The sequence below is a fragment of the Rhinolophus sinicus genome, chromosome 4 (assembly GCF_057876585.1).
Source record: "Rhinolophus sinicus isolate RSI-liver-muscle chromosome 4, RSI-T2T, whole genome shotgun sequence".
In the NCBI taxonomy this organism is placed as follows: Eukaryota; Metazoa; Chordata; class Mammalia; order Chiroptera; family Rhinolophidae; genus Rhinolophus; species Rhinolophus sinicus.
Genome location: NC_142504.1, coordinates 72,010,841 through 72,035,262, shown reverse-complemented (window position 1 = coordinate 72,035,262; position 24,422 = coordinate 72,010,841). Strand labels below are relative to the sequence as shown.

Here is a 24,422-nt window from a genome sequence, read left to right as displayed (position 1 = left end):
CTGAACATTTTGACAGAAATTTACAGGAATACAAGATTAGGAAAGATACTCTTGAAAAGTCTCAAATCTACTTGGGTGCACTGCATATGTAGTATTTCAAGGGATAGGATTACAATGAGAAGGAGGAAAAGTTGGTAAGAGATAACACTAATTGGTCATTTCTGTCCTTAAATCCCCACCTGGTTCAGACTTTAGACCATTGAAAGTAACCACTGAAAGTATCTGATTAGGAAAATAACATTTAAACTTTAGAAACGGAACTCAGCAGCACTTGGAGGAACTTTCAGCACCTTCCACGCCTTGACTTACATCTTGGCTTTTCTTCTTTGATTCTGAGGCTAATCTGTCTACCCCTTCTCAGGTCTCAGCTTTCACACTCTCAGAAAAAACTTGACCCATCACTTGTCTCCTCTCCCTTCTACCTTCAGCTTTGTCTTTGCCATTAACACTTTGTTGTAAGAATTTCATTATCAAGTGTCAATTAAATTCCTGAAGAATCATTTTCAAAAATATTATGGGAGCACAGTGGAAGGTGCAAGGGGTATTTTTCCCTTGAAACACAGCATGCTTTGAAAGCAGGCAGTTCTCAGAAAGACAGAGTGTGATACTGTAGCTTGCTCATATTTCTACTGTTTATTCCTCCCACACTTTTATAGCTGCTTGCGTCAGTTAGCTGGGAGCTAAGGAAACTGACCATAACAACTCCAAATATGGAAGAAGATGTCTATCTGATGAACTCTGCTTACTTTCTAGATGCATTCAAGCCAAAGTGCTTAATTAAACCTACTTTTTAAAGGTCTGTTTGAATTAAATATATTTATTTTTTATTAAAGCTCAATAAATGATATATTCTGTTATAATGTCAGGAGTTATAATTCTCTTCACCGTCTTGAACACACCCCCACAGTATATTTTGACTTTCTTCTTAGCCAAAGCACTAGCAAACTGAGTAGGAGGCAAATACATAAAGCCAACAGTAGATCTGTCAAATGTGGGACTAAATGACCAATGTGCCAAGCCCCTCCTCCCCATTCCCTATCCTATAAGCACAATAAAAAACTATAATTTTAATTCATTCTTGCCCTTATTTATATGAATTAAAGTTGCCCTTTCCAAGCTATAAAAGAAAAATCTGTGGTTGAATTCCCAATCATAGTTTTATACACACATAAATAATACCGCAATGAAAAAACTAATACATTTGAAAAAGACTAACTCATTATTCTTAGATGTTGATTAAAGAAAGTGAATAATCAACAAACACTATAGCTCTCCTTGTATGTATTATGTGTTATAAAATTTAATGAAACATTTCTGGGTACTGACATTAAAATAAGCTTTATAACAATTTTAATTCCAGAATTTCAGAATGGAAACATAGATATTTTTGAATAAATGGCACTAGATACACTTGAACAAAATGGTTATTAACTATGTCATCATTAATAAAAGAAAAATATTTCAAAAAGCAATGTCATCAATGTCTTTTTCTCATCTTTTAGTTTGAGGATTATGCAACTGGATACGGAAAACAAAAACATGATTTTCAATATGCAAAATTGGGATTCTTCAGTATTGTCAGCATTTATATTCACTACAAATTTATGAATATATGAGATTAATAGTAACATAAAATGACTTAGTAGAAATAATCTTCACAAGATCCAGCTGTGTTAGCTGTAAGAAAAATTACATATTAAAAGTATTAAAATGTATCATTGTGACCAGTTACTGGGCTTCATGCTCATGGTTGAAAGCATTCAGTCACTAACAAGGAGAGAAACTATAGCAAGCTACTTAGCAGCTCCAAGACTGGGGATGGGGACAGTTTGGCACTGCCCTTTAATTATAGGGAAAAACAGCAAAGGTATTTCTCATACTATTTGAGAGTTTATCTCTAAAACTTCCAACTTAAAGTAGCCCCATCCCACAGACCATTTTCACTTTAAAACCAAACTCTAAGGACACTAATGGTTTCCAAACTTGATAGTATCCATGCAGCCACCAAAGATAGTTTTGATCACTCCAAGAAAAGCCAAAACAGACCAATAGGTCATATGGGGAAAATACTAAATGGGTTCAGTTCAATAATTAAAAATAATAATGAAAATTTGGAAACTGTTGTAAGTTCTATATTTTACCACTGAAGACATTCCTTGACTCTGGATATCATAGAACAAAATGAGGAGGTGGTAGGGAATAAAATGTACACTTTGGAATAATTTTTTATGAATATTTTCTTTATGCATTAACACCAATGTTGTTTTAAACAATTCTATTTGCCCAATATTTTCACTCAACAAATTTTAAGTAATCAGAGTTTTTAAATTCTGGAATTTTTTATTCAATCTGGATATCCAGTAACAAAATTAGAAATTACTCAAGATTGTATACATAATGGATCATGCTTATGGTCTCTGTAGAACAGAATTTATATATAAAGTACTTCATTGAAATATAAGCTACATACAGTAAAATTCACCAATTACACCCATACCACTTAATAATATTTGTGAAATATATGGCCTTGTAAAAATACCATTTCAAGCAGGATATAGAATATTTTGCACCCCAGAGAGTTCCTTTGTGCCCTTTGGTAATCAATACTCTAACTCCACTTCCAGCTCCTGGAAACCACTGTTTCTTTTCTGTCATTATAGTTTTGCCTTTTCCAGAATTTCATGTCAAAGGAATCATTCAATGTTTTGTATTTGGCTTCCTCCTTCACTTTGTAAAATGATTTTGAGATGTATCCATGTTGTGTGAATTAATGATCTGTTCCTTAATAAAAGCTGATAGCATTCCATTGTATCCATATTCTACAACTCGTTTATCTATGCACCAGTTGATGGACATTTGGGGGTATATTCAGTTTTTCACTATTATAAATGGAGGTGCCAAGAACATTTGAAGGCAAGTCTTTGTGTAAACGTGTGTGTTCATTTCTCTTGGAGAGATACCTAGCAATGAGGTTGGTGGACCACACAGAAAGTGTTTGCTTTGCTTGAACATTGAAACTGTTTTCCAAAGAAGTTATACCATTGCATATTTCTGCCAGTAATTTAAGATATTTTCAGCTGCTCTGTATTACAGCAGCATTTGTTATTGTCAGTCTTTTTTCATTTTAGCCATCCCAGCGGGTGTGAAATGATTTCATCTGTGATTTTAATTTCTCTAATTACTAACGCTGCTGAGCTCCACTCATGAGCTTATTTGCCATTCTTATATTTTCAAATAGCCTGCACATTAAAAAAACAAACAGACAAACAAACAGAAACAAAAAACACATCAGGTTGCTTGTCGTATTATTAAGTTATAAGAGTTCTTATATAAAGTGGATACAATTCTTTTATCATCCGTATTTTACAAATGTAGTCTCACAGTCTATGGACTGTCTTTAAATTTTCTAAGTAGTGTACTGTGAAAAGCAATATCTTTTAAATTTTAAAAATCCAATTATTATTTTTTTTTCATTTTATGACTAGTACTTTTTGCCTCACCCAGTCACAAATATATTTTCCTTTATTTTTTCCTACATGTTATAAATTATAGGTCTATATGTATTTTATTGGTCTATAGGTCAGATTGAATTAGTTTTTGTGTAGGATGTGGGGTAATGGTTCAGGTTTGTTTTTCCCCATGTGGGTTATCAATATGGTAGTGTGAGGGGTGGTCCTTGAACTCTTCCCTTGAGGTTTTAACAAGTTGAACAGCTATAATTCAACAAAGGATTCCCTGTGCAACACGCAAACATGCCTGAGAGATCCGCGCATTGAAAAATCTGAAGATGGTGAATGGAGCAAACGGAAGGAAGGAAGGGAGAAGAGCAGAGACGGGGCTGTAGGATGGTACTCAGAGCTCACTGCAGTCCTGGGAGAGGGGAAGAATCAAATTGCAGGTGCATTCTCTGTAGTCCCAGCAATTCTGCCTGAGTGATAAGCATATAATACAGCTGAACCCAGCTATTGATGGGGCAGACCTGGGGCATAGACCAAACACAGAAGTGTGACAACTGTGTTCTATCAGCCATCACTGCCAGACAGAAAACAAAACAACAGAGCGTGGCCACCTCCCCATACCCTCCCAGAGCTGACAACCCCCACACACTCCCAGTGATAGCAGCCAGTCCCAGGAAAAAAAAAAAAAAAAAAAAGGCAGCAATGTCAGATTAAAAATAAGAATATCTACAGCCCCGAGAACTGGAGGTACAGTTCCTGTGCAGAGCGCTATCTACTGGAAGGCAAAAAGAAAAGAAAAAAGAAAGATCTCTTCATATCAACCTGCTGGAGAACTCACTCCAGTAGATGCACAGAGGAGAAATAATCCATTGATTGCTATGAATAAACAAGGTGACAAGGCAGCTCAGAAAAAAAGAAAATCTCAGAAAATTATCTTACAGACATGGAAATATATGACTTAAATGCAGAGAACTCAAGATTGCAGTTCTGAAAAAATTCAATGAGATACAAGAAAACTCAGGCAGTTTAATGAACTAAGAAATAAAATCAACTCACAAAATGAATATTTTACCAAAGAGATTGACATTTAAAAAAATAACCAAATAGAAATTCTGGAACTGGAGAACTCAATAAAAGAGATGAAGAATGAAATAACAAGCCTATGAAATAGAGCTGACCAGATGGGGGAAAGAATTAGTGACATCAAAGACAGAAACTGGAAATGAAGCAGAAGAAAGAAAAGAGAAACTTGAGAGCGAAAAGGAATGAAAGAACTCTAAAAGAATTATCTGACTCCATCAGAAAGAGCAATATAAGAATAATGGGCATAGCAGAATAAGAAAGGGAGAAGGGCACAAAGAGTCTATTCAAACAAATAGTCAACAAAAACTTCCCACACCAATGAAAAGAACTGGATCCTCGAATCCAAGAAGCAAACAGGATACCTAATTACCTCGATCCTAACAGGCCTCCTTCTCCAAGGCACATTCTACTACTGAAGGTGTCAAAAATCAGTGATAAAGGAAGAATTCTCAAGACAGCCAGGGAAAGGAAGACAGTAACCTAAAAGGAAATCCCATTACATTATCATCAGATTTTTCAGCAGAAACTCTACAAGACAGGAAGAAGTACAATCAAGTATTCAAACTACTGAAAGAGAGAAATGGCCAACCAAGAATAATATATCCTGCAAATTTATGTTTTAAATATGAAGGAGGAATAAAGACCTTTCCAGATGTACAGAAACTGAGGGAATTTTTCACCACGAGGCCTGCATTACAGGAAATACTGAAGAGGTTTACAGTACCTGAAATACCTGAAACAAAAAAGGATACAAAACTATGAGTAAGATTACTAACACAAAGACAGATGGAGGAAATGGCAACCTCTACACAGAATACACTTAAACATAACATAAAGGGTAAAGAAGATAACATAAAACAAGGAAAAAAGAAGAAGAGGACAATTTGTCAGTGCAAAAATGAACTTACAGCACAAATAGGGATAATTTGTGACAACAAAAACATAAAAGGGGAGGGAGTAAAGGTCTGAATTTGCAAAGAGGAATAAAGATAAGATACATGCTGAAGAAAATGGACTATATACCACATATGTATCAAACTTTCTTCTACACAAACTTAATGGTAACCACTGAGGGAAAAAATAAAAAAGAGAACTGAGACACAAAACATAAAAAAAAAGAGGAAACAGAGGTAAAAAGTCATACAATACCACCAAACTAAAATAACAGACAGAACTACAAAGATAAAGAAATAATGGAAACACTGAGCTACCAGAAAACTAAAGATAAAATGGTTATAGAAAATCCTTATATATCAATAATCACCCTAAATGTAAATTGACTGAACTTACCAATAAAAAGGCACAGAGTGTCAGACTGAATCAAAAAACAAAACCCAAATGCTGCCTCCAAGAACACAGCTCAGCTACAAGGACAGATATGAGTACAGACTCAAAGTAAAAGGGTGGAAAACAATACTCCAAGCAAATGGTATCCAGGGAGAAGCGCGTGTAACCACAGTTATATCTGGCAAAACAGACTTCATGATAGAAAAGGTAACACGAGACAAAGATGGACATTTTATAATGATAAAGGGGACAATACAACAAGAAGACATAACACATATTCCCCAATCAGGGAGTACCAAAAATATATAAAGCAACTACTAAAGGGAGAAAGTGACAAAAACACAATTATAGTAGGAAATCTAAATACCATTGACAACTATGGATAGATCATCCAAACAGAAAATCAATAAGGAAAGATCAGCCTTAAAAGACACATTAGGCCAAATGGACATAATTGACATTCACAGAGCCCTTCAATCCTAGAACATCAGACTATATATTCTTTTCTAGCATGGAACTTTCCCAAGGATAGAGTAAATGTTGAGATATAAAACTAGCTTCAGCAAATTTAAGAAGATTGAAATGGTACCAACCATATTCGCTGACCACAATGCTTTGAAATTGGAGATAAAATGCAAAAAGAAAGCGGGAAAAACCAAAAATATAGGTGGAGATTTAACAACACATTACTAAAAATTAACTAGGTCAAAGAAGAAATAAAAAGAGAAATCAACAGATACATAGATACAAATGAGAATAAAAATACATCATATCAAAATTATTGGGATGCAGCAAAAGCAGTATTAAGAGGGAAATTTATATCATTACAGGCCTATTTCAAAAAAAACAAGAAAAATATACAATCTAACATTATATCTTAAAGAACTAGAAAAAGAACAAATAAAACCCAAAGTCAGCAGAAGGAAAGAAATAATAAAAAATTAGAGCAGAATTAAATAAAATAGAGAACAAAAAGACAACAGAAAAAAACTAATGCAACAAGCATCTGATTCTTTGAAAAGATTAATGAAATTAGCAAAACCCTGACTAGAATCACTAAAAAAAAAAGAAAAAAGACACAAATAAACAAAATCAGAAATGAAAGAGGAGAAATTACAACGGATACAACAGAAATACAAAGGATCACACAAGAATACTATGAAGGACTATATGCCTAGACTATACAACCTAGAAGAAATGGACATGTTCTTAGAAATATACAGCCTGCCTAGACTGAATCATGAAGAACTAGGAAATCTAAATAGACCAATCAACAGTAAGGAAATTGAAACAATCATCCAAAACCTCCCCAAAAGCAACAATCCAGTACCAGATGGCTTCACCAGTGAATTCTACCAAACATTCAAAGATGATTTACCTGTCCTCCTCAAACTCTTCCAAAAATTGAAGAGGCAATTCGTCCTAACTCATTTTATGAGGCCAGCATTACCCTGATACCAAAACCTGGAAAGAGTAACACACACATACACACACACACACACACACACACACACACACACACACACACACTACAGACCAATGCCTCTGATGAATACAGACACAAAAATTCTGAACAAAGTAGTAAATTGAATACAACAGTACATTAAAAAGATTATACATCACAATCATGTGGGGTTCATTCCAGGGGCTCCAGGATGGTTCCACATATGCAAATGGATCAATGTGATACACCACATAAACAAAATAAAAGATAAAAATCATATGATTCAGTCAATAGATGCAGAAAAAGCATCTGACAAGATACATCATCCCTTTATAATTAAAAGACTTAAAAAAAATGTGTATAGAAAGAAAGCACCTCAACATCATAAAGGCCATACACAATAAACCCTCAGCTATTGTCATATTTAATGGTGAAAAACTGAAAGCTTTTCCTCTAAGATCAGGAAAAAGACAGGGATGCCCTCTCTCACCCCCATCATTCAACACAGTTTTGTAAGTCCAACCAGAGCAATTAGGCAAAATAAATAAATAAAAGGCATCCAAATTGGGAATGAAAAAGTTAAATTGTAACTTTATGCACATGACAGGACAGAATTCTTTATATTTTTTTTCCATGTGAATATCCAATTGTTCCAGCATCATTGGTTGAAAAACTAGCTTTTCTGTATTGAATTACTTTGGCTCATTTGTTGAAAGTCAATTCACTGTATTCATGGACTTCTTATTTTTTTCCATTGATCTCTATAAATATTCTTACTTGAACACCGCACTGCCTTGGCTGATGTAGTATACAGTCTACTAATGTGGTTCATGATAAGACTTGAAATCAAGTACTGCAATTTTAACTTTTTTTCTATTCTAAAATTGCTTTGACTCCTTCTCACCTTGTGTGTGTGTGTGTGTGTGTGTGTGTGTGTGTGTGTATGATCTCATATGCATTATAGAATCAAATGGCAAGTCTAGTAAGATGTTTTATGGGATTTTCATGTACATTGAAAATGCAGATGAAAAAAATCCTAATACTTAGTTTTCTAATCTATAAACAGGGGATATCTCTCATTTTATTTAATTCTTTTAAAATTTCTCTGTTATGTTTTGTAGTTTTCAACCTACATACCTTGAATATATTGTGTTAAATTTATTCCTAAGTAATATTTTTGTGCTATTAAATATTGTGTTGCTTTTTACATTTCATTTTTCAATTATTATTAGCATAGAGAAAAATACAAATGATTTTTATACATCATGCAAATTGGCTGAACTCATTTATATTAGTTCTAAAGGTTTTTGTGTTTTTTTGGACTTTCTGAAATGTTTTCTACACAGACCTATCACATCATCTCTGATTAGGACTGCTTTGCTTCTTCATTTTAAATCTGTATGCACTTTATTTCTTTTTCTTGCTTTATTGTAGTGTCAAGAACTTCAAGTAAAATGTTGAACAGAAGCAGTGAGAGTAGACATCTATGCCTTGTTTTTAATGTTATGGAGAAATATTTATTATTTTTCATTGTTAAATCTGATGTTAACTACAAGCTTTCTGGAGATGTCCTTTATCAAGCCCGAGGAAGTTTCCTTCAATTTGCTGTTTTTACTATGGATTTTGTTAAATACTTCATCATATTTACTGGGATAATCATATACTACATTTTTAAATCTGCTAATATGACCAATTACACTGACTTCTGAATGTTGAATTAAACCTTGCATCCTTGGAATGAAACTCAGTCATACTGTGTTATCTTTTTTATATGTTGCTGGATGGTTACTAAAATTCTATTAAGGATTTTTGAGAGTCTGTACTTTTCTTGTAATGTCTTTGTGTGGTTTTAATAGCAGGGTAAAGCTGACTTCATAAAACAAGGTTGGAATTTTTCCATTGTTTTCTATTTTCTGAAAGTTCCCATAGCATTGGAAATATTTCTTTCCTAAATGTCTAGTAGAAGTTATCAGTGAAGCCATCTGGGTTAGTAGCTTTCCTTGTAGGGAGATTATTTTAACAAAGGATTCAAATCCTTAATAGATATTGGGCTTTTCCTCATTTATCAATTTCTTCTTGAAAGAGCTTTAATTTGTTTATTTTTCAAGGACATTTTCTATTTCATTTTAGTTGTCAAATTTATTGTCTTAAAGTACTCATAATATTCTCTTACTATCCTTTTATGTCTGTAGATCTGTAGTAATACCCATCTGTTTTTCCTGATATTACTAATTTGTTTCTTCTCCATTTTCTGATCAAGCTGGCTAAAAATTTGTCAATTTTATTAATCTTTTCAAATAACTGCCTTTCGGTTTCCTTTTTTTTTTTTCTACTTCTGTTTCATTGAGTTCTTGATTTATGATTATTTCCTTCATTTCTGCTTGCTTTGCATTTAATTTTCTCATCTTGTTAGAGTCTCTTTAGGTAGTAGCTTAGACCATCAATTTGATACTGATTTTCTAATTTTTTTAATACAAGAAAATCCCTCTAATTATTGCTTAGCTGCATGTTATCACTTTTGATCTGTAGTGATTTCATTTTCAGTCAGTTCAAAATATTTTCTAATTTCCCTTGTGGTTTCTTCTTTGACATATGGATTATTTATAGGTGTCTTATTTAATCTCCAAATATTTGCCAAATGTCCAGATACTCTTCTCTTACTAAGTTCTGCTTTAATTCCGTTGTGTTCAGAGACCATATTATGCATGATTTCAATCCTCTTTAATTTGTTGAGACTTGTTTTATGGTTCAGCATATGGTCTCTCCTAATGAATTTTCTGGATGTATATTCTCTGTTATTGAGTGAAATACTCAAATAGGTCATGTAAAATGATAGTTTTGTTCAAGTCCTCTAAACTCTTACTGATTTCCTCTACCTGTTTAACCAGTTACTGAGAGTGGACCTATGTATTTCTCCTTTCAGTTCTATCAAATTTTGCCTCTTGTGATGTGAGGCTCTGTTGTTAGCTGCAGACATATTTAGTACTGTTATATCTTCTTGATAAATTGACTTCTTTATCATTATGAAATGTCTCTATTTTCCCTGGTTATATTCCTTGTTTTAAAATCTACTTGTTTGACATTAATAAAGGCATTCTAGCTTCCTTTTTATTAGTGCTTGTGTGGTAGACTGATTTCCATCTTTTCACTTTTAATGTCTCACTTAAATGCTTCATAGGATTGTGTTTTCTCCACTCTTCCACCAATGCATCCCCCATCATATCCATAGACGTTCTCTGCGTCAGTGAATGGAACACCATGCATTCAGTTGGCTCAGGACAGAAACCTGGGAAATACCTGGATTCCTCTTTTATCTGTCAAGCACATCCTAATGATTCTTGAGAAAATATCACAAATTCATCTACTTTTCTCATATCTACAACATGAACTTAACAGAAATTAAAATCTTCACTACTTTAGAGCTCCTGACCTATCTCCTAGCTCCGATTACTGCCCACCTCCACTTCATTTCCTGAATGGTAGCAAGAGTGATCTTACAATATATGGTATTATCATCATCTTTTAAACCCAATGGTCTCTCCCATGGCACCTAGAACAAAATCTCAAAATGACCTGTATGATTTGTGTCCTAACTCTCTCTCTAAATCCATCACTCCTTGTGGACAAACAAGCTCTGTTCTACCTGGTGGTTCTTTTTTTTTGATTCTATTAAACTCTTTTCTGCTTAGGACTTCAGCTGTTGCCTCTGATTGGAATAAATTCACCTCAGAACTTTCCATTGTTAGCACTTAACCTAAGATCTATGAATGAAAAAACATTATCTTTTCATTAATTTATCCTTTCAACAAATGTTTGTGTAATGCATACTAGATTCCAGATACTGAGCTCCATGCTGAAAATAGAACAGTAAATCTGAAGATAGTCTTTGCTCTCAAGGAGTTTACAATTCAATGAAGAAGACATATCATTTAATAAAAGTGCAAATATTCATTGAGAAATGTCCCATAAAGAAAGTGAGCAGAGCTCTATGAAAACCCACAGTAATAAAATAGACTGAAGTTGTAAGTAAGTTTTCTTGAGGAAGGTGTCTTTGACCAGGATCTGAAGGGGGAGTAAGAGTTAAATAGCATGTTGTGACTTCAATAGAGATAAAAAGCATATTAATTGAAATTTTAGCTCTTATGCGGTTAACAAGATACATTATGACAATTTTGATTGGATACACCATGATTAGTAATTAGTTACAACTCTCAATTTGGCACAATCTTGTCTTATATCTAAAAGCAAAATTATGAGTTTATTATTTCAAAGGGAGAAAGGAATGATATTTTGTACATTGTGAGACAGAAGAGCTAAGAAAAATGTAACAGCAAGTTTTTAAATAAACTTCTGATTGCTAATTTGTAAACCTAGTAAAATAAAAACATATTTATATGACAGTAGATATTAATTTAGTGAAAACAAGAAATATTTGCATTTCCAAAACTATATTTCCTAGGCCTCATACAAATATATCAACCCAATTCAACTCTTCTTTTGATCTGGACTTAAAACTATAGGTATAATGAACCATTATAAGAGATAGGGACATTAGAATATTTCATATTTTTTTCTGGGCTGTCATCTCAAATGGCCTGGGTTGAAAGCAGAACTTGTAATCTAGTAGAGGTCTGACATCATTTGATACATTCCATCAAATTGACTGAAATTCAAAGATTTTATGCTCAAGTCCCATGTTCCTTCTGGCCTCTCAGCTGTGCTAAGGGAAAGAATTTGTGGTCATTTTTATAACTGACCACATTTCAGACTGAAAAAATCAACAGCAATTAGCATTTCCTTTGAATCCTCATACCAGTGCTACTTCCCATGTATGAAAGGCACTCAAAATAAATTTCTAGCCAAATAAATAAATTACGGAACAGATGAACAAAAAATACTCATTTCAGTTCATTTTATATCTTAGTCTCTGTGACAACTTAAATATAAATTCTTTTTTTGTTTTAGCACTTTAATGTTATTTGCATACACACTGATCAAAAGAAATGTGATAACTCAAGTTCTTGATTGTGTAACATGAAACCTGTGAAATACCATTGGTTTCTGGACCTGATTTGTTTGCTGCAGAAGCACCATTCTGTTACCATCTGGAGCAAATGAGTCCTTTGGCTCTAATGAAGGTTGGAAGCTCCTAGACCTCAATTTGCAAAAAAGTTTGTAAAAAGGTTCTAGTCCAAGTTTTAGAGATGTGTCTTCACAGCCTTAAATCATTCAGGTGAACTTGAAATTGCATTCCACAGAGGAATCAATTCTAAAGTAATATAAGATACCAGAGAAAGCAGAGGTTTCCCATCACCCTAGGGCAGGATGGAAAGAGATTTGGAAATACAGAGGCTACAACCACTAATACCATTTCTCAGTTTCAGAGGGAGACCGACCTCCCTCTGAGCTCGGATTTTATCTAAAAATGCTTTTATATAAAATATATTCTTTTGAGTTTTGACTTTATCCAAATGATAGGAAATATAACAGTTGTGATACATCCCACTGGTACTCCAAGTCTTTTGGAAAAATCAAAGGAACAATGAAGACATGATATATTATAAAAGTTAAGTAGTGTTTACATTTGACTTTGAACAATAATTAAAAATTTAACATGAATTTATATATTAGTCAATGCAATAGATGTATTGAGACTCTAATGCTATTACAAACAAATTGGTTCAAGAATCTCTCTTGAACAGATTTGTGGTTCCAGAGGAGAGGGATGAAGGATGGGAGAAATGGGTGAAGGGTTCCAAAGTACAAACTTCCAGTCATAAGACAAATAAATCCTGGGATGTAATGATCAGCATGGTGACTAGTTAATAATACTGTATTATATATTTGAAAGTTGGTAAGAGAGTAAATCTTAAAAGTTCTCATAACAAGAAAAAGAAGTAACTATATATGGTGACAAATGTTAACTAGACTTATTGGGGTGATCATTTCACAATACATACTAATATTTAATCATTACGTTATACACCTAAAACTAATACAGTATTATATACCTCAAGGAAAAAAAGAATCTCTCTTTATGCATTATATACCAAATGTCTACAGGAAGATACAATAAAATAGTGAATAGTTAGTTCTTCAAAATCAAAAAAGAAACAGTTAACTGAGCAATAAACAGTTACCCTAATAGGGACAAATTTCTTATGGGTGAGAATATCCAGAGTAGAAGCAACAAATTCTTACGTGGTTAGCTTTAAAGCCATCCTAAAGAATGAGCAAAAATATTTTCTAAATGACAAAAGTGTATCGGACAAGAAAGCTCTTTTTCACTCCACACTACCTCCCACAACACTGTCTACTGCACGAGAGAAAGAACAAGATTGGTGCTCAGTCCCCAGCAAAGAAATCAATGCTTTGCACAATAAAAGTAATAAAAACTGTTGAATATATAATTCAATAGTCAAAACACAAAGAAACTTCATTATACCACTTGTTTTAGCTGGGCCTAGATTCTTGGATTTGTATGTTAATTGAAAAATTAAGACTATTGGGACTGAAATGGGAAATCCTAGAGTATTTATTATATGGCTCTGGTAAAGGAAGGATGCGTAAGGAAATAAGGAAGGATATAAGGTCCCTTTTCTGAGCAATGTGGCTAATTCTAGTCCTGGACATCAAAGTTGACACGCTAAACCTGAGAATGTAAGAAGAGAAAGGTGAAATTCCCCAAATCCTGTTTTAAGTCTTCAGGAACCAACTATTCTAAATTTTTGGTGGAAAATATATTTTAAAGGAGGCAATCAGTGATGTCACAGAATTGAAATGCTATGGTGTTAGAAAAAGTGTGAACTACAGAGGACTTTTAAATTTAAAATCCTATCAGTAATCTATCACATTCAGGTTTTTAACGTGTGCATATTAAATATATGCTATGAATCATGTTTGACATTTTTATAATTTGGAAATGTAAGACTGGGTTGGTTTCAATTGCTGCTTAGTGCACAAATTGACATACCAAAATGTAAGCTTTCAATTTATTACATAAGAAGCACCAAAATATACCATAAATTACAACCTGCCTATAATCACTATTAGCACATTGTGATATGCCTATTATAATAAAGGTGCCAAAGGTGCCTTCCTGTCCCCACAACCCATCTTGGCTCCTTTGCTGCTCATTAGCAAAGAAGGAGCTTATGTATGTACCACACAAACCCATTCTTCTATCTACTGCTTATTGGACTCTGAATGAATAACTGATAAAGGTGAACCAATCAGATCCTCTCCAGAAATGCAACCTGGTCCACAGAGACAGACTCTGTTAGCTCTGGAGAGCTGATATGGCAAGTCTTTGTAAACTCTATTAGGGGCCACTGCACTGGCCACACGCAAGTATGGAAGGGGCAGGTCTGAAGGTAGATAGCGGTTACGTAAAAAGAACAGAAAGAACAAAAGAGGAGAGGCCATGAGGCCCATAGATACTATCAGCTAAACAGAGTAATGGCAACCTGGAGGCCAGGCTGAATTCCTACAGCATACCTACATATAATACTTCCTCGTTTGCCACCCCAGTAAATTCCCTAGACAGAGATTCTGTTCCTTATAACAAAATGATCTTATGATATCTAATCTTCTCTTTGCTCAAGTAAGGGGCTGTCAATGTCTGAGTCATGTTAAAAGGCTGGGTCAGTGATTGATATTTATATATTAACACTTGAGAGATGTGTTTCAGGAGCTGATTGTCAATTATGATTAATAAAGAGAGTTATCAGTCATTCCAAATCAAAAAATTAATAAATATGTAAGTAAAGTGATAATCTTCTCATAAACATCACAGAGCATTGTTGATAGTACTGGAATATTTGAGTCAATCTGCTATTCTTTCTTATATTGGAGCCATCTTATTATTCTTTTTTTTAATTTATCCTTTCATAACTAAACTGAAAATCTGTTTAGATGCTGTATGTCACAATGTTCCTTTCACAGTATCCTTTGCCATTGGTCCTCTTTTTTTCCTATTGTCTCAACATTTTCCTTGCTTTTGTGTGTGTGTGTGTTTATTCATTAGTGGTATTTGAAACACCATCATATTTAAAAACAATTGAAAACTATGAAATAAAACACTGTTTTCATCTGTTGATTTTTTTAAGATAATAGATATTGAGTATGCATTTAATCTTAATATTATTTTAGCATCCATTAAAAATTCCAAGCAGTCTGAATTCATAGACCTATGAATATTTTGTGACACTTTAAATTTATTTTCCATTGTTAAGGCAATCTATTTTAAATTATGGTCATAAGTAGTATCCTGAAAAAAGTTGTTATTTTATAAAGGATTTAAAAGTCTGACCAGGTGCACTTTTATTAGCTAGAATGTAAGGTTCATAAAGGTAGGAATTTTTTTGTAAATTTCACATATTAATATATCTCCAGTATCCAGAGAAGTGCTGACCTCATAGTACATGTCTAATAAAATACTTCTCAAGTAAATAAATGAGTCACAGAATGTGTCAGTAGATGGGAAATAAAAAAATAAGACTTTTACATCAACTAGAACACTGGCTTGTTACATGACCCTGGGCATGTAACTAATTATTGTTATCTTTCAATCATTCATTTCCTAAATATTTATTGAGCGCCTATTATTTTTCAGACACTATGATTGGGAGCAAGGACACCAAGATGAATAGATCATAGACGGTTCTCTCCAGGCACCCACAATGAAAGGGCATATTGATGAGTGTAATCCTTTACAACGCAAAATAATAAGTAGGTCAAATTTGAATTAATAAGATGTTAAATAAACTTACGGCAGGGAACTTATATCTTAACATACAGATTATGCAAGTAGACCATTTCCCCTATGTCGTCATCAATGAATCATTTTTATAGGCCAACAAGGTGCTGATCAGGACATTAAAAGGTCATTTATTACATGTGAATAACCTAAAATTGGTAGCAGAGCCTCAAAAATATCTTTCTTGCTCATGTATTAAAAATTTCCTTCAAGACAATGTTATATAAGTACTTTACAGTTTAAATAGCACTGAGACTAGGAATCCATCTGATGGGGACAAAATAGTGTTTTGATACTCTGCAGATTACTGATTTCTTTTATAAGTTATAGTTAAATGCTAAAGAGCCATAACTTTGGACTCAGAGAAAACTGGGTTTTGACGCTACCTCTATAAATTACTAACTGAATCATTTATTTTACCAAGTTTTCATCTATACCTGAAAACTATCTGCTGGTCAAGAAATACAGTTTACACAGACAAACTATTGCCTCTTATAAATTCTCTTTCCTGATCATGTGTAATTATGAGCTCACTCTAGTTTCCAATTTGTTTTATAGAATATATGTAATTTTATTTGACCTCGTCAAAATCACTAAAATTATAGTCATATTTACCATTTACTTTGAATATACAAGTTATGTCAATGAAAAAAACACAAATCACTGTCCTTTAAATGAAAGGAGACATACTTTGACATAATAAATAGTAGTGAGTGGGATGTCAAGTCCACTGCAAATGCCTAACTTTGGAATTCTATAATTTAAAGATTTTAAAACTTTTACATTTATACTCTTAAAACACTTATAATAAAAGTCTCCGTGTTACACCCCTGGTAATACTAACATTCACATATATTATTTTTATAGAGCCTTAAATTTCAAAAGCACACTTCAATAAACATGATCTCATTTAATTCCCACAACAACTCAGTGAAGTGTTTTTTCTTGTTTTTGTTTTTTGTTTTTATGAAAAATAAATTAACTATCAAGAGGCCAAGAAACTGAGTGGTCTTAAACTACAATATGGTCTTCTGATCTTTCTCTCACACAGACTTAGTTTTGGGTTGAATACAGAAATTTGGAAGATATTTGTGTGCCCACTTTATTTTTATTTGCCTGACAATGACCCCTACATCTTATTATACTGTCAGATTTTCAGTATACCTAAGTAGACCTCTCTTAGTAAATTTTCCAAGAAATATATTAAACATTTTCCTATTCCTAGGTAGCATGGACTTTTATAAAGAATATAAAAAGAAAATTCAATAGACCATGATCTTCTTAAACTCATATAGAAGTAAACCTAAATAAGATATTACATATGAAATGACTCTCTTAAAAGAATCTCTCAAATGTTTAAAACAATTGGGAGTTTCAATACTATTTGAGAGCTAAGGTATACTTAAGTGTTTCATATATAATGTAGTTAATTCCAAGCCAGTATGAAATTCTAGGCTCTTTCCTGTCAATTCGTACCAAGAATTATGAATTACTGCTATTATCCATATACATTTAGGATGGGGATATATAAAGAAACTGAAGAATTAATGCACAAAAGGGGAAAAGTGTCTGTTTTCTTATATAGTAAAAATAAGATTAAATAAGAATACAGACTAAGTACTAATCATACATTATACACTTTAGGAAAAAAAAAAAAGAATAAAAAGTACTAACAGCTTTTTTTCCTCTACAGATTTCCCAACATAACAAACAAATTAATGAAACAAGACAATTAACTGGGTTGTCAGTGAACACCATAGTAATACCAAAAATAACTAGGGATTGACTTAATGACAGGTCGAAGCAATTAAACTTGGCCTTAATTTTCCATTAAAACTGAAAGGAACAAAGGAACAAGACAAACAAATAAAGAAGCAAAAACTCATAGACACAAACAACAGTTTAGTGATTACCAGAGGGTAAGGGGGGAGAAAGGGATGGTAGAAGAGGGTAAAGGGGCTCAAATATATGGTGATAGAAGGAGAACTGACTCTGGGTGGTGAACAAACAATACAATATATAAATGATATATTATACACATGTACACTTGAAACCTATATGATTTTACTAACCAATGTCACCCCAATAAATTTAATAATAATAAAAAAATTCACTGGTAATCTCAAACCCAAATCTGTACTATGGTGAATGTAATCTGAATCAGAGTTGGGCATTAAAGTTGAATTATGGAACCAAATTCTAAGCATTCAGAACCCTGGATACAAGATTGAGTACAAAGTTAGAAAGGTTAAATAAAGTGGGTAGTAAAGAGTGGTGGTATCCTGATTACCCAATATTTATTTTATGACTTTATAGACTCAAAACGTTAGGTCAACAGTTTAAAGTTAAGGGTGAAAAGTTAAGGGTGAAACAGCCAAACTTTGATACTAAGAATCGTCAAAATGTGAAGCAATTTAAAATGGCAGTTATATAATTTCCCCTGGAAAGAATCAAGCTTGGGGAGTTTTAAAAGCAGTTGTCCTTGGAGATAATTTAATAAAATCAGGAAATGAGATTTGTGTTTAAATTAAATATACTGTATTTTGAGAGTATAAAATGATGATTTCAAATTATGTTTTCAAAACTTAAAAAGTGACCTGAGGTTTTACATATATTATTTTATTTTTAAAAATTCTGTAAAACATATTGCTTCAAGTTCTACAAATTAAAGACTGAGCATTGTATAGTTGAAACCTTTATAATTTTATTAGTCAATGTCACCCCAATCAATTTAATAAAATTAAGAAAGTAAAATAAAACAATAAAACGTATAGTAAATATATATATATATATATATATATATATATATATATATATATATATATGTACTGACATCAGCAATCACACCAGAAGGAGATATGAATATGTTTAAGAAGAATATTTACAACCACAACAGTAGTAATATTAGTAATAGCTCACATGTATTGTGTACTTTTGTGTCATATACTGTGTCTTATTTATACTTCACAAAAATTCTCATAGATACATTCTGTGTTCTCACTTCAAAGATGAGAAAATTTAGAAAAAAGTTAGGTAATTTACACAATTTTAAGATGCTAGAAAATGGCAGATTTGAGATTACTGAAATTTAAAATATCAATCACCTTCAGGAATATAATACATATGAGATTTGAAAATAAATTTAATCTTGAAAAATATAATAGTGTCTTCCCAACTATGGTAGGCTAGGTGAGATTAAGGAAAATTCAACATAGTAGGACAGTTTATAGGTAAGATATTAAAGTCTTTATGGAGAAAATAGAATTAAAATCAAGAACTGGAAAACCTACAAAAGCCTTTATAATTGTCTGCACAATCGTTTAACATAATAACACCCATTTATTGAACACTTATTTATTGTGCCAGGTCCAATACCAAGCACTCTTTATAAACTAGCTCATTTAATTTTCACTACTGCCCCAGGAATCAGGCCAACATATGGCAGAGTCAGGAATCAAACCCGATAAACCTATCTGCTCCCCAAGTGCAAGTTCTCAACCACCGTGTTATAATCGGGGGCATTTACAGAACTTTAACCTTCCTGTTTCCCTTTATCAGGCTTTGCTCACTAGAAACTTTTGGGATATTCCTTCCCTGCAGTGTGCATAAAATACTTGAAAAGTTGTTACCCATTTTAGGTGAGTACAGATCCCAAGAGGTCTAGGCCATAAATACCTATTTATGTCTATTTATGTCTAACAGGTACTAACTCATCTTGAAACTCAAGTATTTGAGATGCAGAATAACTTGTATGCTTGAGAAGAAAAACCTTGGATGACTTTTTTTCTCAACATCTATCCACCCAAGACAAATTCATGTCATAGCAAAAGCACCTATTTTCATTCTTTAGCTTCTGTCCTCATGGCAGTCACTGGAGTGTATTTCAAAGAGACGGAATCACCTTTGCTCATCTTCTTCATCTCCCCCATCTATGTATTCCCTGCAGTAACTATTCCTGTTCTGCCATCTGATTCAATGTTACTGTCTTTCTCCAGTTCCAAGACTCTGTTAACTAACCTCAACTGGAACGACTGGCAATTTAGTATATTGGAACAGATAATTTTGGCGTTGAGGAAAAGATGCAGAAGTAAGGTTATATGCACTAGAAATACAGGTAAGAGAAGCTCCCAGTAAGGGAAACATTGACATAAACATGATCATAATAGGTACATTTTCATCATAACCAGTTTCAAAGAGATAGCCTTTCTATTTTACAGTTATTGATTTTATAGCAGTAGAAACAACAGACTGTAGCAATTACAGGTTTCATAAAAACGCTTGCAGTTATATTTTAAGAGAAGAATGCTTGTCATTAAATTCCCCTTGCACTAAATGTTAACTCCTTATACTTTACCTAAGTAATAAAAACATCTTCAAATACATCAGCATATGCTTAGCTAATAGAAAAAAACATATCAATCAATGTACCATTTGGTAGTAATCTATTTTTTTGCCCTCCACCAAGTGTCTACTTAGTTAATATAACTTTCCAATTTCAAACAAGGCAGAAATAATTCAGAACAGGTCATGACATAAAATATCACTCACAAAACAGTAAGTGTATTTTAAAACTCTTACCCAGTCTTAGTGAGACAAGTGTAATCTTCTCTGCAACAACTCCATTAATCTGGGATTATATCTGAGTAAATTGGATGTCCGCTGATCCTTTCAAGAGAGTGTCCCAGGAAAAGATGTGAGTTGTAATCACAGAAGGCTCTCCAAAGCACCTTCACCATGTGCTGAAATACAGAACAAAAAAGGAATGCAAGTCTGTTAACAGAGCTTCATAGTTACTTTTTCAATATTACTTACACATGTTAAACTCATGAATAGCAGCCTCACTCTTATCTTTTAACTCATAATTTAGAGGCAGGCTAGTCTAGTCATCAAGAGGATGGGCTCTGGGTCAGATGAGCAAGCTTAACATCACTGCTCAGCCAGAACACAGCTTGCTTTTTGGACAAGCTGTGTAGGTCTTCTGCACAGGACTGAAAAAAGTAACTGGTTAAATACAAGTTAAGGATTTTTAGCAGTGCTCAATGAAGACTAGTTATTTTATTTCTTCCCTCATTTTTTCTGTTCTCAGTTAAAACTAGGAAGGAAGACAGAAAGAATGTCCATTTATTGAGCAAACAATATATAAATATAAAGCACTGGATTGGTGCTTTAAGGAAATTATCTTACTTAATCCTCAAATGAGATGTTATTATTTCTGTTTTACAAGGAAGGAAATTGAGATTCAGGGGATTAGCAATTGATCAAAGTTGACAACAAGAAAGCAGGGGAGTTGGGGCTTAAACCATGTCAATCTGCTTTTCAAAGTCCTTGCTACTTCTGAACGCTTTCATATTTGAGGGGCGATATGACATATTTTGATGCTGTCCATAGCATAATAGCAAATATATCAAATTTAACACTTAATGGAAGTTAAAACGCGATACTATTTTTTATAAACTTGACCTACATAACTTACACCAAGTTTTAGGAGACAGATTGACTGAGACTAAAATTAGCCAGTGAAGTTCAGGACATGAAAAAAATTAAAACAATATTTAAAGAAATTTCTCTGTCTACCTCTCTATCATGAAGGATTGATTTATAGTGACATTTACCACCATAAAAAGATAACTTACAAAAAAGAAAACTTTTTCAAATTGCTTATAGTCAAATTTACAGATTAAAACTGTACTAAAGTCAATTTAATGAAAAAAAGTTTTTTCATTATAAAATTATCTTTATTAAAAATCTACAAAAAGTATAAAATAAAAATGTTCAATCATAATTCCACCACATCATCACAGTCATTGCTAATATTACAGTATATTTTCCTTTAGACTATTTTTGTTTGGTTAGTTGCTTTTTCTAGATATATACCACAATTCTGTGCCCTGTTTATATTAAGATATAATATAAACAGTTCAAGGTTTAATAGTTTGTAAACATTTTCTTTATTAAATAATGCAATAACATACATTTAAAAATAAAATTTTCAATTTTAGCATTTTATTTTTATGGGATACAGATCTCTAATATCTTTTGTCTATACCAAACTCCAAAAAAATCTCTTGAAGAGAGGACATTCCTGTGTCTCAACTGGTAGGAAAACCTGACTGAATCTGACCTGCCCTGATACGAGGCCGCTCATCATCATTATTTATGACACAACATGAAAACTCTTAAAATTCACATTAGAAATATTAATGGGTTTGATTACAGGGTCCTACCCCAGAACATACCGGGAAGCATATATAATATAACCTATATATCCCATACTACCTAAATCTAAAAAGGTCTGAATTTTGAAACCCTTAAATTTTAGATGAGTAGTTGTGGAGCTAAAGTAATAGTAACATAGTCTTATATAGTGCTTACCGTTTGACAGACTTATTATTTTAACTACTTTACTTACAATAATCCTTCCAATACCCTAACAAGGTAAGTGCCATAATTAATCACATTTTACAGATAAGGACACCGAGGCACAAGGAAACTTCGTGACTTGTTTAAGTCCACATAGGTAAGAAGTTACAAAACTGTGACTTGAATCCAGAAAGTTTAACTCCAGCATCTGCATTCTTAACTCATAGTTTTTAATAAATATGTTTCACTCTCAAAAGTAAAATTAATATATTAATATCATTTTTAAAGTCTTCATGTATATTGTCAATAGACTGTCTTCTTAGAATGTGGTATTTGTACCAGTAGTGACTGAGAACTTCAAGCAGTTTCACACCATTGCTGTTACTGGTTGGAATACTGGGGGTGCCAAAAATATATATATACACATTTTAAGAGATGTTATCTATGCTCAAGCAGTAGTTCGCCATAATCAGAAGTGTCTGGACGCTGATGGTAACCACCTTTGAGCACCTCTTGTAATTGCAGAAGTTAAATGTGACTTGTATTCATCTTTTTGTTATTGGTATATGTTCAGCATTACAATTGATATAGTTTTTTCCTTTCTTAAAATGTGTATACATTTTCGTGGCACCCTCTGTATATTTTTAAATATTTGGTATTTGACAGACAAAGAAAATTAATTTTGTAGTTTGCTTTGATTTTAACTTACTTTTTGCGATGATGATGAACATGTTTGCTTATTTTTGTTATCATATTTGTTTTCTCTTCCTTCAATTATCTTTTTGTACCCTTTGCCTAGTTAGAGTTATACTTAATCTATTGGAATATTCCTGTTCATCATGCTAATCTGCATGGCCTCTTCCACGCTTGTCACTATCACCCATCAGCCCCAGGCGGCTGCCACTTCTCTCCTGTGGGAGGGACTTAGGAACTCCGTGTTCATGTTCATCTGGAAGAAGGTCCCTTTAAAGCCCAATCAATGCAGAGTGGCCTGTTTTTCTACCCTAGCTCCTTCCCTTCACTGTCCTCTTTCCCTCCTTTCTTCCCCTACCCCCACCATTCACTTGGGAACTGCTGGAATGAATTATTTGGAACCCCTTGGAATGTTCTCCTGAGATGACACTTCTTTCATCACAGCTTCTCAGGAATCAGAAACATTCCATAATTTCCAACATTGGTAACATTCAGAAACTCCAGTCTCTCTGAAGTTCATACTTCTCAGCTCTTCTGTGTTCTACCCATTCTTATCATCTAGCACCATCCTGGGCATCCTTCATTGTTCATTTAGTGAATAAATTTTGTTCCTTATGTGAGTAACTCATTCAACATTCCCAACCTCTGACACTTTTCTCAGTACCTCTCCAAGTTTTGGCTTTAGAGAATGAAAAGCCAAAGTAATTTCTCTTTCTACAAATCCTCTTCAAAAAAACTTTCAAATTTCTAGCAATCTAAACTGGAGATGACACCAATTCAACTGTCTTCCAGCCATTCCTGCAAGCATGTTTGTCTTTAACATATACTCATATGTGCGACATTAACTATCCCTTGTTCTCAGGTATGGAGGCAAAATGTTAAGGCAAGGAGAACAGTCTCATTAAAAGCCGATTATACTTCCCACTTCAAAGCTTTGCCAGGCGCTGCTCTCTCTGTCTGAAATTCTTCAGTCCATCTGCAATTTTGATCTACACCTGATTATCTAACTGCTCTTTCCCCAGGAAACCTCATAGAAGTCACTTCAGGAAGCTATCCCAGACACCTCAGGAATGCTAGGTGCCCCTACTCCCAACTTTCTCCCCCACAAAACACCGGGCATGCGCTGTTTCCCTTATTCACAGCTGTGTCCCCAATATTGGTACATTGCCTATCACTGAGGGAGCACGCTATAAATATTTATTGAATTAATTTGAATGCAAATTGTTAAAATATTTTGAAGTCAAATATATCACTCTTTGATGACTGATAAAACTTGTACTTAGTATGCCCTTTCTGGAAATTTAATATCTGTTTAGTATTCTTTTTCCCCTAATTTTAG

The 24,422-nt window shown here is 33.3% G+C and overlaps 1 protein-coding gene across 8 annotated transcripts in view; it reads right to left on the bottom strand.

Moving 5' to 3' along the window:
• The window catches only part of DLGAP1 (DLG associated protein 1), an 855,894-nt gene that overhangs the window by 706,972 nt on the left and 124,500 nt on the right, over nt 1-24,422 (bottom strand). For all 8 annotated transcript variants that reach the window (XM_019755703.3, XM_019755707.3, XM_074340269.2 and 5 more), the window contains exon 2: nt 20,609-20,769. The gene's annotated coding sequence lies outside the window, so the exon portion shown is untranslated. The remainder of the gene's footprint in view (nt 1-20,608; nt 20,770-24,422) is intronic.